Source organism: Desmodus rotundus, chromosome X, assembly GCF_022682495.2.
Source record: "Desmodus rotundus isolate HL8 chromosome X, HLdesRot8A.1, whole genome shotgun sequence".
Taxonomy (NCBI): domain Eukaryota; kingdom Metazoa; phylum Chordata; class Mammalia; order Chiroptera; family Phyllostomidae; genus Desmodus; species Desmodus rotundus.
Window position 1 is genome coordinate 21,448,099 of NC_071400.1, and position 17,139 is coordinate 21,465,237.

Consider the following 17,139-nt stretch of genomic DNA (forward strand, 5'->3'; position numbering starts at 1 on the left):
GGAGCCCAGAGCCGCCCTTGCACGCCTGACCTGACGGGTGGAAGGGGGAAGGGCTGGCGGGGGCAAGAAATAAGGGATCGAGGGGAAGTTTCAAGGGGTGTGCTGGGAGTGGGGGAAATTCTCATGAGTCAGCGGATTGGGCTCAGTGTGACTTCACTGCTTCCCAAGAAGAGGCGCCCGAGGCATGAAGCTGCTGGGAGTGCAGCAGCAGGAGCGCTGGCTGCCTGTACCGTGCTGGTTCTAGACTGGCTCGAGGCTAGCCAGGCCTTCTGGGGCAGGGGTAGTGTGGGGAAGGCACGCAGAACCGGGAAGGCTGTGGGCGAGGGAGCTGACCTCTTCCCCTCCCCTCCCGGACACCTCCCGGACGCCAGTTCCCTTCTGGGCCCCTGACGCAGCATGGCTCGCATCCCGCCTGCAGATGGCGCTGCGGAGGCGCCCTGGGCGCTGGTCTGGAGGTCGGGGGTGGAGCTCAGCCCGCGGGGATCTGAGCTTTGAAAGAGGAGCTAGCGGAGAAAGGGGGTGGCCAGGCAAAGGCGAGAGGGGCCTCCAGAACCCCCTCTGCCCCAGGGCCCGGTGCTACCCCCACAAAGTGGGAGATCCGGAGACCCTACCTGCTGTGCTAGCGCACAGGCTTGGGGCTAGCTCCGGCGCGCTTCTAAAGTCCTTCCGGCCACCTTCCTGGCCTGGTGGAGCTCGGAGCAGCTCACCTTCAGCAAAAGGATTGCTGTTTCGAAATGTCTTTGCTCTCCGTGGACGGTGCTCTTGATCCGCGGGCAGTAGAATGGAAACTTTGAGTAGCGTCGTGGGCGTTGGGGGTGGGTTTTCCTGAACAGCCACTCTAGCCCGGCACCCTTGAGACCCAGAATGCATCTCCTGCACTGGGATAGACTGTGGCTGGTGCTGCGACGCAGTCTGGGGCCCTGACTTAGCCTAGATGAGGGGTTGAGACTCAGACTTGGGCTGGATGTAAGGTGATGGTTAAGGATTCCATACTTGTGAATCCAGTAGTCAGCAGCCATAAAGGGGAAAAAAAAAAAAAAGCTAAGAGGCCCATCTGGGGCTCAAACTTACAACCTTGACCCGGGTATATAGAACTTTGTGTCCTACCTCCTTGCAGGTAGCATCTGAGCTCTGGAAGTCATGACGCAGTCGACCTCGCATTGGTTCATGATTATGTGGTGATTGTTCAGTTAGTATACTGAGAGTATCAAGGCACAAAAAGTAACCTGTGGACAGACACCTTTAAGCTGAAAAAAAAAAAAAATTGTTGGAGCTCCTCTCTCACCCTTTTCAGAGGTTCCAGTGGCTATTCCCATGATAAAACTTTACATATGTACGAAGTGTGTCTCTTTTTTTCTGTGCCAAGATATAAAAGCTTTACCCGGTACTAGTGTTCTGAGTGCCTCTTCTCCTTGTTTTCAGGGTGTCCAAAGCCATCTGAGAAAGTTATCTAAGGATTTTCCATAAAGAAGAGGAAAGGGGTAAAAAAAAAAACAAAAAAACAAAAAAAAACAAAAAAAACCCCCAAAGGATCCTAAACGTTCCCAGGTTTCAGCGTGTGCCAGGAGAAATACCGTCTGTCTCCCGCCCAGACCTCAGAGCCCGGGCCTCCTTCCTACAGGGCGGTGCCCTGCTATTCCTGGAAACCCCCTCCTTTCTACTAACCCCTTCCCCAAGGTGTCTCCTCCCAGAGCATGTCCTAGGAAAAGGATCATATTGTTGGTGCTTAATGTCCCCTCTCTGTCCCTAACCTGACTTGTCGCAGTCCTCAGCCTCCCCCCTCCTTTGATGCCCTCGGGGGACTGGCTTCTCCTCCCAGAGTAGAGCCTGAGCTTCGGCCTCTCCCTTCAGCCTGGCCCAGCGCCCCACTAGGTGACTAGGAGAGGATCTGATACACTAATTTGTGTTAATGTGATAATGGGCGCTAACGGGGTCACGTGCTAACCACGGGCCAATTTCTAACCCAGCCTCCCAGCCTCAGCCCCAAGTCTAGGCTGCAGGGCTGGGAATTTCAGGCTGACTAATCTCCACAGCGGGCTGTAGGGGGAGGGGGAATGGGAGGAACTGAAGCCCCGGACAATCCCAGGGTGCTGGTGCCTTCGAGCTGCTGCCTCGGTTTCAGTTTCATCCTTGGCTGACACTTTCCTCCGATGAGTGGAATTGCTTTGGTTTCCCTCCAGCCCCTCTCCCCTCCCCAGCTGCCCCCCTTTGGACTGCTAGCTTCCCTCAGCCAGCCCTTCACTCTGTGAAGGGGGAGATGGGAAGATAATTTGGCAGCAATGAGGAAAAAATGTACACGTAGACACCCTCAGACACACAGGCTCACATACCATACTGCCTTGCAGACACACACATGAGGGGACGCAACACTCACATCCAAGAGCTGGCCCTTGCGTGCATGTGGGCACACATACACACACTCCAGGCCAGGGTTACACCCTCACTCACATCTGAGGGACCCGCAGGGACACACACAAAGGCAGGCAAGGCCCTACAGAGACCCATCCCACACACAGACACACACGCTCACACACAAACTAGCAGCAGCAGCCGAGTTGGATGGTTTCCTCAAAAGAGGGCTGGAAAGTTTGTTTGCTGCCAGTGAAGGGGCCTAGACATTCCGTGAAATGACTCACACTGCACCTTTATAGACATTAAATATTGTATTCTTCTGGGTTAAACAACAACAACAGCCCTCAACCCCTGTCATGGGGGCAGGGTGGGGAAACTGAGGAGTGGCTGCATTCCCACTGGACCTCTGTCTAGCGCATGTCTCAGGCCTGTCCTTGCTCCCTATGGGATGGGGCAAACCTGAAAGAGCAGGATCATCCTACCTCCTGGTACAAACCTCAGCCTGGAGCTGCTCCTTGGTAGGATGTGAAGTAGGTAAAATTAGGAGCTGATGAGCCCCCCTCACAGCCTCTCCCCACCTCATCCTCAGTCCCAAGGATCTGGAGTCAAGCACAGTGGCCCCCAGTGTGGAATCCCAGTCTGAGTCCTTCCTGATTGCTCCCTTCATTCAAACACCTCTTCCCAACTCTCTTGTCCGTTCTTACTGCCACTGCTCTGCACAACTCCAGGGGGCGCTATTTGCTGTATATAATATATAATGCCCCAATGCAATGTCACTGGAGCCCCGTCCACTCCCCTGAGCCTCCTCTCCATCTGAGGAGGAAACACCCAGCTTGTTGGCTGCTTGTCCATCCCTGTCCCCCAGCCCACCCAAGGGCCCACAGAAGGCCTCCACATATTGCCACCCTTCTGCTCCCCCTCCCAATCCCTTGGCCCAGCAGCAGCTTCTTCAGCCAAGGCTTCCTTAGGTCCACTCGTTTTTTCCTGTGTGCCATGAGGGGAAGCACCTTTGGAGAGTCTTTGGCATCTCTGCAGGGCCTGGGGGCACAGTGAAGCTGCCAGCCACACAAGATGGTTGTTGGACCAGCAGATGTCAGGGGTTGGTGGGTTAACTCTGGCTCCACTGGAGAGTGCCCCCAAAGCTCCGGATGCTTCGCTGCCTCCAGTGGGTTACCAAAGCAGGCTGGTACCTTCTGCCCTGGTCCCAGGGACTTTTCCAGGCTGAGTCCTGACTTCCAGACAGGGACTAGGGACCGGTGGCATTAGAGACACTGGGGGCTTGCGTTTATTTGCTGAACTCTGCCCAAATCCACTTCTGTCTTATTTATTTATTTATTTATTTTTGCAAATGAACCGCAGGATCAGGTCCCTCCTCCTCCTCCCCAAAATCTTCCACCAACCCAGAGGGGATCTGAAGGACACCGATTTACATCTCCCTCCAGGCATGCCCCTTATCTGCTGTCCAGCCCTCCAGGAAGTGAAGCCCATCAGTCCTCTGAAGTTTTATAGGGGCTCTCATGGTGCCAGGTCCAGTCCCTGAAAAGCCCTGGAGACCAAAGGTATAACTCTACATTTAAATGAGAACAGGGTTCAGTTGGGAAACGAAGTGGCTTTCTAAGAGCCCAAGCCAAGGATGGTGGCTTGCCAGACGAAAGTTATGGACGAAAGTTATGGTCTGGTAAGTTGCTCCCAACCTCATCGTTCCATCTGTATGCCTGTACTTTGGCCTAGGCATATGCCCACCCCCGTTACCCCCTTATATAGGCCAGGGCAACAGACCATCAGGGAGGGAACACTTTGTTATAAGTTATCCCAAGGAATTCTCTTTTTTAGAATATTTTATTTATTTATTTTTTAGAGAGAGGGGAAAGGAGGGAGAAAGAGAGGGAAACACCGGTATGCGAGAGATACACTGATCAGTTGCCTCTCGCACACCCCCAGCCGGGGACCTGGCCTGCAACCCAGGCATGTGCCCTGACTGGGAATTGAACCAGCAACCTTTCGGTTCACAGGCCAGCACTCAAACCACTGAGCCACACCAGCCAGGGCCCAAGGAATTCTTTTATTTTGCAGCTACTCAACAATCTTTTTCAAACAAACACTCTGTATGATGCCCAGCTACAAACTGGGACTTGAGGCATTCTGCCTATTGCTGGATCTAGCTAGGGCCTTGTCATATAAACCCCATAGAGGCAAACCTGGGGTTACTGAACATATTAACAGAGGACTAATTGGTGGCTGGATAGACATGATTATTAGGGGGCTTCTCAACTTTACAGATGGGAAGGTTCCTTTTAAACTTTTCTCCTGGTTTTTGAATATGCTTCTCATTCTGAAAGTCTGATTGATAGGTGACTTTTCTAGCATGTGTCTATGGCAGAAAGTAAGGGCCATGACCACAGAAGCTGTGGCAGTGTGGTATTTTGTTCTGGCCATGGGTTTGAATAGACTTTGTTGAGGCCAAGGGGTTCAAGGAGGAGGAAGCAAACTCATCTCCAAAGAATCTGGGGTCATCTGCAGAAGAACACAGGCTGTCAGACACTACTGAAAGAGAGGACAAAGAGGGGCTGAGAAAGTTGCCAAGGTGGAATGGCAAGTTGAGTGGAGAAGTGGGGAGGTTTCCCTACACAGGCTATGGACAGCCAGGAGGCTCCTCCACTCCTGGAATGATCCAGGTTCTGAGGCCTGAGAGGACCCCGTAGGGGTTGGAGAATGAGGGGAAAACAGGGCTGGAACGAGACCGGCTGAGAGTGCACACTGGATGGCATAGCCTGGGCACCCACGGGCAACTCGAGAAGGGGAATTCCTGCCAAGTCAGGGAATGAGCCATTGGCAGAGACAGCATGGCTGTCATCAGGAATGGTGATCTCAGCCGGCTGGCCCCACCTGGCTGGGGCTCACCGATGGGTAAGTGGAAGAGCAGGGAGCCAGGTGGGGAAGGGCTGGCAGACTGGGGAGCAGCAAGGTCATCAGAGAGGGCAGCCCGGCTGACCTGGAGCCACAGAGTCAGGAAGGTCATTCAGGTGGCCCACGGCTTCCCAAGGTGAGGTTGGCACAAGATTTTCATCAAAGGGGTAGGGTTTGCTTTGGCTGCAACTCCCAGATCATGGGGCTGTGGTTAGTTCTGAGTAGCTAGGGAAGGTGGGAACTTATGGGATTCCCACAAGTCGTGGACTCCAGGTTACTGGCAGGCATTAGGGCCAGTCACTATAAGTTGGTTGGTGCAGTGCTGTCCTCTCTCCCCACCCTTCTCAGGAAGAAGATCTCTGCTCTGGCTCTTCCGTGTGTTGAAACTTCAGCCTTGGTTTAAACCGCACTCACAGGAGGGATCCACCATTGATCCTCCAAAGCTTCTGGACTGGCTCTGTCAGTCCTCCCACCCCTCCTGCCTGAGAGCTGCATAGAGAAAATCAAAATGACGATGAAGATGATACTGAAGGTAGCTACCATTTACTGAGGGCTTACTTGGCACTGGACACTGCCATAGACATAGGTTACCTCATTCAATACTCACTACAGCCTTGTGAAGCAGGTTCTTATTATTGCCAATTTAAAAATAAGGCAAGTGCCCTGGCTGGTGTGGCTCAGTGGATTGAGCGCCAGACTGAGAACCAAAGGGTCACCAGTTCAATTCCCAGTCAGGGCACATGCCTGCATTGCCGGCCAGGTCCCCACCCCAGTAGGGGGTGCGTGAGAGGCAACCACACATTGATATTTCTCTCCCTCTCTTTCTCCCTCCTTCCCCTCTCTAAAAATAAATAAATAAAATATTTTTAAAAATAAGGAAAGTGAGGCTTAGAGAATTTAAATGAGTTGCCAAAAGACACATAGCTGGAAGAGGAGCCCAGGTCTGTCTGTTGTTAGAGACCACTGAATTCTTAGCAAAATGGGAAAAGTGTGTGTGTGTGTGTGTGTGTGTGTGTGTGTGTGTGTCCATTAGTGAGTTTCAAGGTCAAGATAAAGGGAACTTAGGAGACAGCTGGTACCTACCACAATTTTGATAGCAATACCTCATGGACAAGAGACTAGCAGAAAACTGTGTGTCTCCAGGATACAGAATTCCCTGGGGAAAGTGTGCCCACTTAGAAAAGAAAAAAGTGGAAATTTGCTCTTAGTAATTATTTCAGGGACTTGGCCATAGGTAGCCAAGAGGTCTCAAGGGCCAGTGCCCCATTGCAGCCCCTAGGGCTTTCCCTGGAAACTTGTAATCTGCAGCCGCCTTCTCAGGCTTCACCCGCCACCAGTCCTGTCCCTCAGTCCTGTGCCAAGGACCATCTTTTCCCAAGCCCGGGGAAAAAGGCAGATGCTGGTGGCTGAGCAGGTCCTTGTATCTCAGGCCCTTTGACCACCCCTGCCCTTCAGAGGGCTCTCGTACCTCTGGGGCCCTTTCAGCCTTGGTGCTTTCTGCCAAGGAGATGCCAGGGCTGAGGCTCTGTTGGCACCCTCTTCCAGACCATGTAGAGCCATAAGAAGGGACAGCTCCCAGAGCCCCCCCCCCACCCGGAGCATCCTAACTGTAGGACTAGGTGTAAAGGCTTGTATGGAGACTGTGGCAGGTCAAAGAAGAGGATAAGGGGGAAAGAGAAGAAAATGGAATTCAAGTGGATGCTTCAAACAGAGCAGCCTGGCTTTGGATAGAAGAGGACATACGCTTTCTCCCAGCCCCCCAACTCTGGCAGTCTTTGTACCTGCTATGGCAGCCCAGCCTCTCTCTCCCCAGCCTTTCCCTAATTCATATCCTTCGGACCTCTTCCACCAGGAGCCTTAGGCTCCACTTCCCTCAGGAATCCCCCAAACTCTCCAGTCACCCCCAAGCGCATCATGTGTTTGGCTAAGGATCCTGCAGTGTTTGGGATTTGTTCCTCAATAGTATTCTCTGGGCATGTTCTGACCTCACACACCCATGCAGCTCACGCTTCCACCGGGTTCGCACACAGCAGGCGTTCAATAATCTAGAGTTCAGGGCTCGGGCCAAAGGCGTCGAGCAAGTGGACTATACAGGCCAAGGGGCTGGATAGAGCCATCCAGATTCCCCTGAGAACGGAGTTCTCTTCAGTGGGGGCTTCCCGCTGGGGCCAGGGCGGAGCTCGAGCTATGCCCTCTCTGGGAGCCTTGCCCTCGTCGTACCCGGGGGGCAAGTGAACGGTGAGGGGAAGGAGAGGCCGCGCGGGCCCCTGGCGCGGCTCCCTCTGCCTTGCTGGCGACAGCGGCGGGCTGGGGGTGGAGGGGCGCTGTTTCCACCATGACGCCTCCTCCCTCCCCTACCCCGCCCGCCACGGTCCCTCCCGTCGGTCCCTCCCTCCGGCTCTTCCCTCCCTCCCACCCAGCCTCCTTCGCGCCCGCCCCAGCCGCCGCCTGAGGGGACGTGTGTGGCTCTGGTGCAATTTCCCCTTTCGCTCGGTCGTCTCAGCGCAGGTCTCCGCTGGCTTGCGCCCCCACTTCGGGCGCCCCCACCGCCCCGGCCGCCCCCACCGCTCCGGCCTCCCGCCTGGGCCCTTCTGCTTCCACCCCGCCCCGCGGAGTCGTTTTTTCAGGGGCGCCGCGGGTTCACCTGGTATTTGCATCTCGCCCTCTAACTTGCCATTGGCAGCGCGACGTGTGGGAGAGCCTTACGCCTCGCCCGCCCGGACCGGCCTGCCCCCGCGTTGAGGTGAGTCACGGGCCCAGGGCCGCGGGGGCAGGCGGGCAGGGAGGAGAGGACGGTAGGAAGGAGGGAGGCGGACGCTGGCCCCAGCGGCCGCGGGGACCGACCGGGCGCTGCGCTCAACTTCCACTTCTCCTTTCGCCGGCGCCGAGATCCCGGCGCCACTTGCCGGGTCCCGCTTCTCAAGGGAGAAGGCGGGCTGGCAGGGCTGGGGACCCGCGCGGCTCGGCCCCCAGAGCGGGGAGGGGATTGTAAGGCGATTGATCGAACACGGCTTGGCGACCGAGCCCATTTCGCCTCAGGTACGTCGATGGCGCCAGTTCTTTGAGCCTTCGGAGACCTCGAAAAGTTTGTCCGAGGGCGGGATCGGGAGGCTCGGGGCCCCGGAGTGCAGGGGTTGGGGGCCCAGGGAAGGGGAGTAGACCGCGGCGTGTTGAGTCCCGCCCTTGCCTCGCCCCACCGCGTGTGTGCTGTGGATCCCGGACTCCTTGATCCCGGGTTAGGAGCGAAATCGATTTTCTGAGTCGGGGTTGGGGGCCATTTTTCCCGCGCCCTGGGCAGCCCGCATTCCAAGACGAGACCGGTCGCAACAACAGTCCCCCAAAGGCTGGTTCCTGAGGGCAGGAGGTTGGGCTGGTCCGTGGAGAGGCTGTTAGATTCATCCAGCGGCCCGCAGGGCTTCTGGGGCCAGGCGCCTCAGGGTAAAACCCACACACACACACACTTGAATAATTGGATCGCTAAAATAGAGACCTCTTGGCGGGGCGGAGGTCGGGGGGGTGGCGCCCGAGCTTGCGTGTGAGCCAGCCGGCAGCCTTCCCTCTCCCGCGTTCCCGCTCTCCCGAGTTCTCCCGCCTCTCTGTTCCTTCGTCTGCTGCCGGCGAGGGGAGTCCACAGCCACGCAGCGCGGGATCCCTTGCCGACAACGCCGTGCTTTTGGACACTGCTCAGGCGGTGGTGGCGTTGTGAATTCCTGGTCTCTCCACCGCACCCTAACTCTGCCGCGCTTACCTCACGACAGTGTGCAGGGACAGTGCCGTTCTGACCAGAATCACCTCCTGAACCCTTGGCACCTGGCTCAGCCAAGTTTTTCCCTGGCTGCTTCCACACCACCACACCCCAACCGTGGGGTTTGATGGCATTTTGGTTCTTAGCCCCCATCCCTCTGCCCAAGATTGAGCCCTGTCTGGTCCTGCAGCTTCTTCTGGTTAATGTTTGACAGTTCATTGTGGCTAATCATTTTAATTAGCTCTTAAAATGGGGAGGAACAGTTAACCTTGGACTTCTCGATTTTTTGCCTGGTGGGGCCTCAAATGGGAGGAGTGCTGGGGAGGTGGGGAGGTAGGAGCGGAAGTGAGGTCACCACCCCAGGGCCTGAGCCACCACTGCTGGGCCCCAACAGCTGGCGGGAACGCCCATCGGGGACTCACCCCTTTAGAGATGACCCCAGGCCAGAGTGCCAGGTGGGAGGGGGATGAAGGGAACAGAACTAGCTCTCCCATTGAAAGTGCCCCCGGAACACCACGCCGGGCAAAAATGCAAATCCCTCCTCACAGCTACTTACACAGGGTTTGGTCGGTTATAAGGTGCTTTCTAACATTAATTCAGTGGACCCAGAGCATAAATAGCCTCTCGGGGAGTTATGCTGAGTTAGGTGAAGGACTGAGCTATCCTGAAGACTTCGTATAGGGTGGTTTGGGGAAGAAGCTGCCTTGCTTGTGGTTGTCTCTGAGCCTGAGTTCAAAGGCTGGGATTTCTTGTGGGGGGTGCCTTGAGCAGGCTCCACGTTGCCACCCTCACCCAGCCTCCACTGTGAGCCTAAGGAGTGGCTTGTTTGCAATTTGCAACTATGTCTGGCATTCCTCCCACAGCTACACTATTTGCTCGGTGGTTGCTCAGGAACTGGCGCCCACCCCTGGACAAGCTGGAGGCCCAAAACCCACCCTCCTCCTGCCTAGGGCTAAGAGTGGACAGTGGCTTCTATCTCCTCTCTCCTGTACTGGAATCTAAAAGTGAGGGTGCTGTGTGGTCTGTCAGTCATGGGCCTAATTGAAATGATGTGGAAAATGCCCTGACCTGCAAAATTCAGTGCTTTTGTCCCCAAAAGCTCCAGCTAGATGTAGGCTGAGGGGACTGTTTTCGCAGGGAAATCCTCTCTCCTAAGCTTGGCCTTGGTCCTCACCCCTCCCCCAAACTTTTTCATTTTCCCCCCAATTCCTAAAACTAGGCTGTCTGGGTCTAAATCTAGCTTTCTTAGTTACTAGCCATGTGATCGCAGTCAGTTGTATGCCTCAGTTTCCACATCTGTTTAATGGGATGCACCTCATATCAGAACAGTCTGTGACACCGTAAGCGCAGACTGGCATAGTGATACCGCCGGACACAGTGCTGAAAGCTCAGATTCAACTCAGCAAGCATTTGCTGGGATCCAGTCCCAGGACCAGGCACCGATGGCAATGAGGAAAAGGTGGTGGTGAAGAGGACACTGTCCACCATTGGGGTAGGGGATGTGGGAGGGGTGGGAGCAGTGGCTGGGTCATCTATATAAATAACTAAGTCAAAACCAGACTGGAATCCTTGAGCCAGTACACAGTGCTAGGTACCGCCTTGCCTGGGAACCCTGGCTGGGTTCTGGTCTGGATGCCTCCCTTCCCCCGCCAGCACAGAGAGGCCTGGTCTGGGATTTGGGGAATGACAGGGAAAGAGAGACCTGGTTCTTGTGTGGGCTGGCTGCAGGTGGCAAGCATTCAGTGGCATCATTTGTTGGGTTCCAAGGCAGGCTGCCATTACTTAGGGTTACCCCCAAACACCCCTTAGCCCTAGGAGTGGCAGGACCAATGCTTGCCATGTCCCTTGCACCTCCAGGAGGTCCCCTGATAAACGGGGAAGGGTCTTGGGCAGCCTCCTCGCCTCAGACTTGGGCCTGACCCCAAACTGGGCTTGGTTATCTCTCTGGGATTTCTAAACTGCAAAGAGGTTTCTGGCTTCACTGCCAATTTATTCCCTTTGTGGTTCACAGACTGAAAACTAGTTCTGCAGGGGAGAAAGGAAACTCATCTGCGGTACCCAGAATCCCATGGGCGCTTTCCTAGGGGTCAGGGGCTTTTCTCATCAACACCAACCCGCTTGCAGATCTCTAGCCGCTGAGCCTCAAGTGTCCTATAATATCGGCCCTGCCGCTAATGCCCTATAGCCAGGGCCCCAGCGCTGGTTGCCAAGGAACTGCTTGTCAGGAGCTTATGAGGGCTCTGACCTCATAGGGGCTGCTGAGTTTCGATTCAACAGACATTTATTAACACCTACTGTGTGCCCAACCTGTGCTAGGTGCTATGGGGGAGGTGTGCGAAGGAGGCAGTGGGGGAGAGATGACTAAGACACTGAAACAATCAGAGGCTAGGACAAATAGCCAGGCCTGTGGCTGGTCAGGTGCTAATTGTGCTCCATGGAGCAGGGGCCAGAGCGGGGGCCAGAGCTCTGAGGTCAGCAGCAGCTGGAGGAGGGAGGGAAGGCTTTGTGAAGGATGGGCCTCCGGCTAGACTTCGAAGGGGGGGTGGGGCGGCGCAGGGGAGATTTGACTAGGCAGAAAGGGGAGAAAAGACACCTTCTTCTTTCTTCCCTGGCCCAAGACTGACCTAGGAAGCCTGGATCATTGGCAAATGTGTGTCACGTAAAAGACCAGGTCAGCAAGTGTGGGTGGCTCAGTGCAGTCCCCAACCTCCACTCTATGAGGTATAAAGTGGCTGGCCCAGATCAGGAGCCCAGCCTGTATTGATGAGACACAAAAGATGGCCAGGCTTCCCTGCCACCCAAGCTGAGAGGATTTCCTTTTGACACCCCCCACCCCCAACACACACAGAGGCCCTGGGTGAGAAGAGAGAGGAAAAGAGATGGGGGCACCAAAGGAACAGGAAAAGTGACATGCCACAGGTGTTTATGGCAGGAACAGGCTGGTTGGGTCCCACCTTCTCTAGGCTTCAGGGAGTTCTCTGGAAGCCCAGGAGTTCAGGTGGAGGACAGAGATTTTCATTTTCTTATTCATCTGGGAACCAAAGGGTCCAGACATTCCCACATATCTCTCTTCCCAGACCAATGGGCAAGGGCAAGTACTAGCCATGTATTTGTTCTGCTGCTTTTGTGTCTCCCTTGGCTGAAAGGAACTTTGCCCTTGTTGGGTTTAACTGGATATAAACCCCGGGACACATGCATGCCCCCCACGCATCATTTTCCTCTCTCACTGCCTTCTTGTTCTGCCCCCTCCCCAGCACGTTGCAACACCGTAGGGGATACCAGACTGCCCTGACTTCTTGGATAGGAAATTGTGTCCTAAGGTAAGTTTCTTTGCAAAAAGACGGCAGCCTGCTCCCAGGGTCAGGCAGCAAGGAAAGGTATTTCATGCGGGGGGAGATCTGCAAGGGAAAGCGCCACATTTCTTAGGTGAAAAAGAAACAAGAGGCTAAGCAGCTTGCCCAGGTAGAGCAAACTTTTCCTTAGGTTCCCACCTTCTTGATAGATCATTTTCTTGTTCCAGGGCTGGCGCTTCCTCTTCTAGTCTAACCTGAATTCTTCTCCAGAGCATATTGTCTCAAGGCGGGGAAGAGCACAGGCTCTCTGCCTTCATATCCCAGAGCTACCACTTAACCTGCTGTGTGACTGGGCTCCTCGATTAACCATTCTGGGTCTCAGTGCCCACCTCACAGGGTTGGAGTCAAGATTAAAGGAGATAATGCTTGTAACGCACTCAGCATGGTGTCTGGCACGTAGTAACTACCCAGTAAGTGCTGGCTCTTATTATTTCTGCAGCTGTTTGTTGTTGTTGTTGTCGTTATCATTTCTCCTTCACATACCCTTTACTTTGCCAGCTGCCAAGGATCAGCTGCTTCTCTGGCACTGCTGGCAGGGTATACCATATCCATTCCCAAAACCAAGAGGAAGGTTTTCCAGATCTTTCTGCTAACTTTGTGTTGACGCTTCCATCACACAGGATACAGTAAGCGACATGGAAGAAAGTTGTGTGTGTGCATGTGTGCGTGTGCACATAGAGCGAAAGTTGTCTTTCATATTTTTATTAACATTGCCATCTATCTCTTCACCACTTTTATCTTCCCATTTGCAATAGGAATCAGGGTAAGTTCCTTTGAGAACAGACTTCACATTCCACCCCTGGCTAGTATTTAGCAATCATCAGTTTGTTGTTCTTACGCTACAGAATTCTGGGAGCCGACTGGTCAACACTGCTCACTTTCTCCTTCCTTTTGCTAGAGTAGATGATAGGATAATTCTGGACCAATGCCCAGAGGCCTGGGGTTAGAACTGGGGCACTGCCTTTGCCCAGAAGAGTTCCGAGGGGGCTGGGCCATTCCCATTCCAAAGTCCTCCCAGAAACTAACTTGAAGGTTCCATCTGCTATCAAATGGATTGTGTTTGCTTGAGGAGCCTGTGACCAGCAGAGCCAGGAGGCCAAGGATAAACGGGATCGCCCTTGGACCACCCCAGAACTACTTCACTCAGTCCCTTGGTTCCAGCATGCCAGGTTAGAACTGCTAGGCCTCAGGGAGTCGGAGAATGGGCAATTAGTCTTAACCTCCTGGAATTCCTGATGACCTGATAAAAAAGGAGGTACTTAGACATACATTTAAGAGATAATGTGTCTTTTTCCCATAATTCCCTCAGAGGATAATAGGCCAGTTCAGCTCTGCTGATTTTCTTAGAATCCATGCACAGAAAACACCTGTCTCATTAGGTGACCACTTTCTTGGCGCCACCGTAATCTTAAACACACACACACACACACACACACACACACACACACACACACACACCAGGCCCAGCCCCCTGCTCTGAAGGATCTAAACCTAAACCTAGAGCTGTAGTAATACACGTGCGCTTAGCCCCACAGCAGGCAGGAGCTGCAGCGCCAGCGAGCTTATGGTACTTAAGATTTGTAGATTGGTTGATGGTGAGGGTCCATGGATAAGAATGACCTTATCTAGAGGAAGGTCATTCTTCTCCATCCTGAGCTTCACTGGGAAGGCTTCCTGGTGGTGAGTGGGCAGACGATTTTTCCAAGTAGGAGAGAGCTTTGGCTCTGCTATAGGGACATTGCAGGCTAGGTGGGATAATAACATTGGCACGAGAGCGAACAAAAGATAAAACAACACAAACCCACTAGAATCAGGACACTCAGTAAGTGCCAAGGTTCAGAATTTGCCTCTCCTGGTGGCACCAAGGAATGTGTTTTCTAGGAGAGCATCGGTGTTCCTGCTGCTTTTGTCTTCATTGCTGTTGAAGAATAAAATTCCACATAAATTATGTAGTAGTTTAATCATGTCACATAGTAAAGTGACATTAAAAATATAGAGTATTCCTGCTGTTGTTGTATCCACCTGGGGAAGTTTCTTTTTATTTAACAGCTTTAGGGAGGTAATATTGACATACAAGAAACTGCCCATATTTAAAGCGTACGATTTGATAATATTTGACATATGTAGATAGATACTCATGAAACCATCACCCCTGAAAGTCTCCGTGTGCACCTTTGCGATCCCTTGTTCTCAGCCTGAGCAACCACTTACCTTCTTCCTGTCACTGTTGATTAGCATGCATTTTCTTCTTTTCATGGAAATATACTTGGGATATAATATTGTATAAATTTAAGGTGTACAACATGCTAATTTGATACATTTATATATTGTAATATGGCTCCAGTTGTGATAATTAGCACTTCTATCACTACATAACTGTCCTTTCTTTTTAGTGATTGAAATAATTAAGATCTGGTCTCTTAGCAAGTCTGATGATTATAACGTATTATCGTTGCCTGTATTCACTGTCTTGTGCACTACAACCCTAGGGCTTATTTAGTACTCGTAATAGTTTGTGTTCCCTAGAGTTTTATATAAATGGAATCATATAGCACGTCCCCTCATTTTGCATGGCTTCTTTCATCCAGCATATTTATTTTAAGATTCATCCATGTTGTTGTATTCATCAGTATTTCATTCCTTTTCACTGCTAAGTAGCATTCCATTGTATGGATATAGTACACATTCTTTATTTATTCATCAGTTGGTGAACATTTGGTGTTTATCCCCCCAGATTTTGACTGTTACAAACAAAGTTACTGTGGACATCCGTATACAAATTTGTGTGTGGGTTTATGTCCTTTCCTCTTGGTTACATATCTAGGAGTTTAATGGCTGGATCATACAGGAGTTGTAAGTTCAACTTTTTTAAGAAACTGTGAAACTGCTTTCCAAAGTAGGTGCACCATTTTACATTCCCACCGGCAGCATGTGAGAGTTCCAGTTGCTCCACATCCTCTCCAAAACTTAGTGTGGGCAGCGTTGTTAATGACGGCCATTCTAACAGGTGTGCAGTGGCATCTCACTGTGGCTTTCATTTGTATTTCCCTAATGACTGATGACGCTGAGAGTCCCTTCATGTACTTCATCTGTCATCCATGTATCTTCTTTGGTGAGGTGTCTGTTCAAATCTTTTGTCCATTTTGAAATTGGCTTGTATTTTTTTTTCCTGTACTTGAGTTTTGAGAGTTGTTTATAGATTCTAGATACAAGACCTTTATCAGATACATATTTTGCAAAGATTTGCTCCAAGACAGGAGCTTGTCTTTTTATTATCTTCATGGTGTCTTTTGAAGAGTGGAACGTTTTAAATTTGATAAAGGCCAACTAATCAATTTTTACTTTTATGAATCTTGCTTTTGGTGTGAATCTAAGAATTCTTCACCTAGCCCTAGGTCACAATTTGTTTTACTTAAAAAAATTAACTAGCCCTGATGGGTGTGGCTTGGTTGGGCGACATGCCTTGAAGCGAAAGGTCACCAGTTCGATTCCGGGTCAGGGCACATGCCTAGGTTTTGGGTTTGGTCCGTGGTCAGGGCATGTACGTGAGGCAACCAATTGATGTTTCTTTCTCACATTGATGTTTCCTTCCCTCTCTTTCTCTCTCCTTCCCCCCTCTCTGAAAATAAATACAATCTTTAAAATTTTTTAAAATTACAGTTGACATTCAATATTATTTTATATTAGTTTTACTTGTAGAGCATGGTGGAGATTATGTATATATTTTTATAAAGTAATCACCCCCATGAGTCTAGTACCCACGTGGCACCAAACGTAGTTATTGCAATATTATTGACTATCTTCCCTATGCTGTACTTCACATCCCTGTGACCATTTTGTAACTACTAATTGTACTTCTTAATCCTTTTACCTTTTTCACCCAGCCCTCCAACCCATCTCTCTTCTGGCAACCATCAGTTTGTTCTCTGTATTTATGAGTCTGTTTCCGTTTTATTTGTTCATTTATTTTGTTTTTTAGATTCCACATATAAGTAAAATCATACAGTATTTGTCTTTCACTGTCTGACTTGTTTCACTTAGTATTATACCCCCTGGGTCCATCCATGTTGTCCCAAATGGTAAGATTTCATTCTTTTTTATGGCCGAGTAATATTCCATTGTATCATCACCACTTTTTATCAGTTTCTCTATTGATGGGCACTGGGGTTGCTTCCATAGCTTGGCTATTGTAAACAACACTGCGATGAACATAAAAGTGCATATATCATTTTGAATTACTGTTTTGGATTTCTGTGGATAAATACCCAGGAGTGGAATTGCTGGATCATAAGGTAGTTCTATTTTTATTTTTTTGAGGAAATTCCATACTGTTTTCCACAGTGGCTGCACCAATCTGCAGTCCCACCAACAGTGCACTAGGGTTCCCTTTTCTCCACATCCTTGTCAACACTTGTTTGTTGATTTACTGATGATAGCCAATCTGAGAGGTGTGAGGTGATATCTCACTGTGGTTTTAATTTGCATCTCTCTGATGATTAGTGCCACTGAGCATCTTTTCATAAGTCTATTGGCCACCTGTAAGTCCTCCTTGGAGAAGTGTCTATTCAGGTATCTTGCCCATTTTTAAATTGGATTATTTGGGGGGTTTTTGGTGTTGAGTTATAAGTTCTTTATAAATTCTGGGTATTAACCCCTTGATATTAACCCTTTTAGCAGATGTTCTCCCATTCAGTGGGTTGTCTTTTCATTTTGTTGATGGTTCTTTTGCTGTGCAAAACTTTTTTAAAAAAATATTTTATGTATTTATTTTTTTAGAGAGCG

General features: G+C 51.2%; 1 protein-coding gene across 3 annotated transcripts in view; it reads left to right on the forward strand.

Annotated features, from left to right (window-relative positions):
* The first annotated feature begins 7,705 nt into the window (after positions 1-7,705).
* Positions 7,706-17,139, forward strand: part of ELF4 (E74 like ETS transcription factor 4) — a 41,708-nt gene continuing 32,274 nt past the window's right edge. Inside the window, exons 1-2 of one of the 3 annotated variants that reach the window (XM_045200942.2) lie at positions 8,039-8,298; positions 12,259-12,324. The gene's annotated coding sequence lies outside the window, so the exon portion shown is untranslated. Of the gene's footprint in view, positions 8,003-8,038; positions 8,299-12,258; positions 12,325-17,139 lie in introns of those variants that run through there. The other 2 variants (XM_053917449.1, XM_024566922.3) reach the window with 2 other exon arrangements.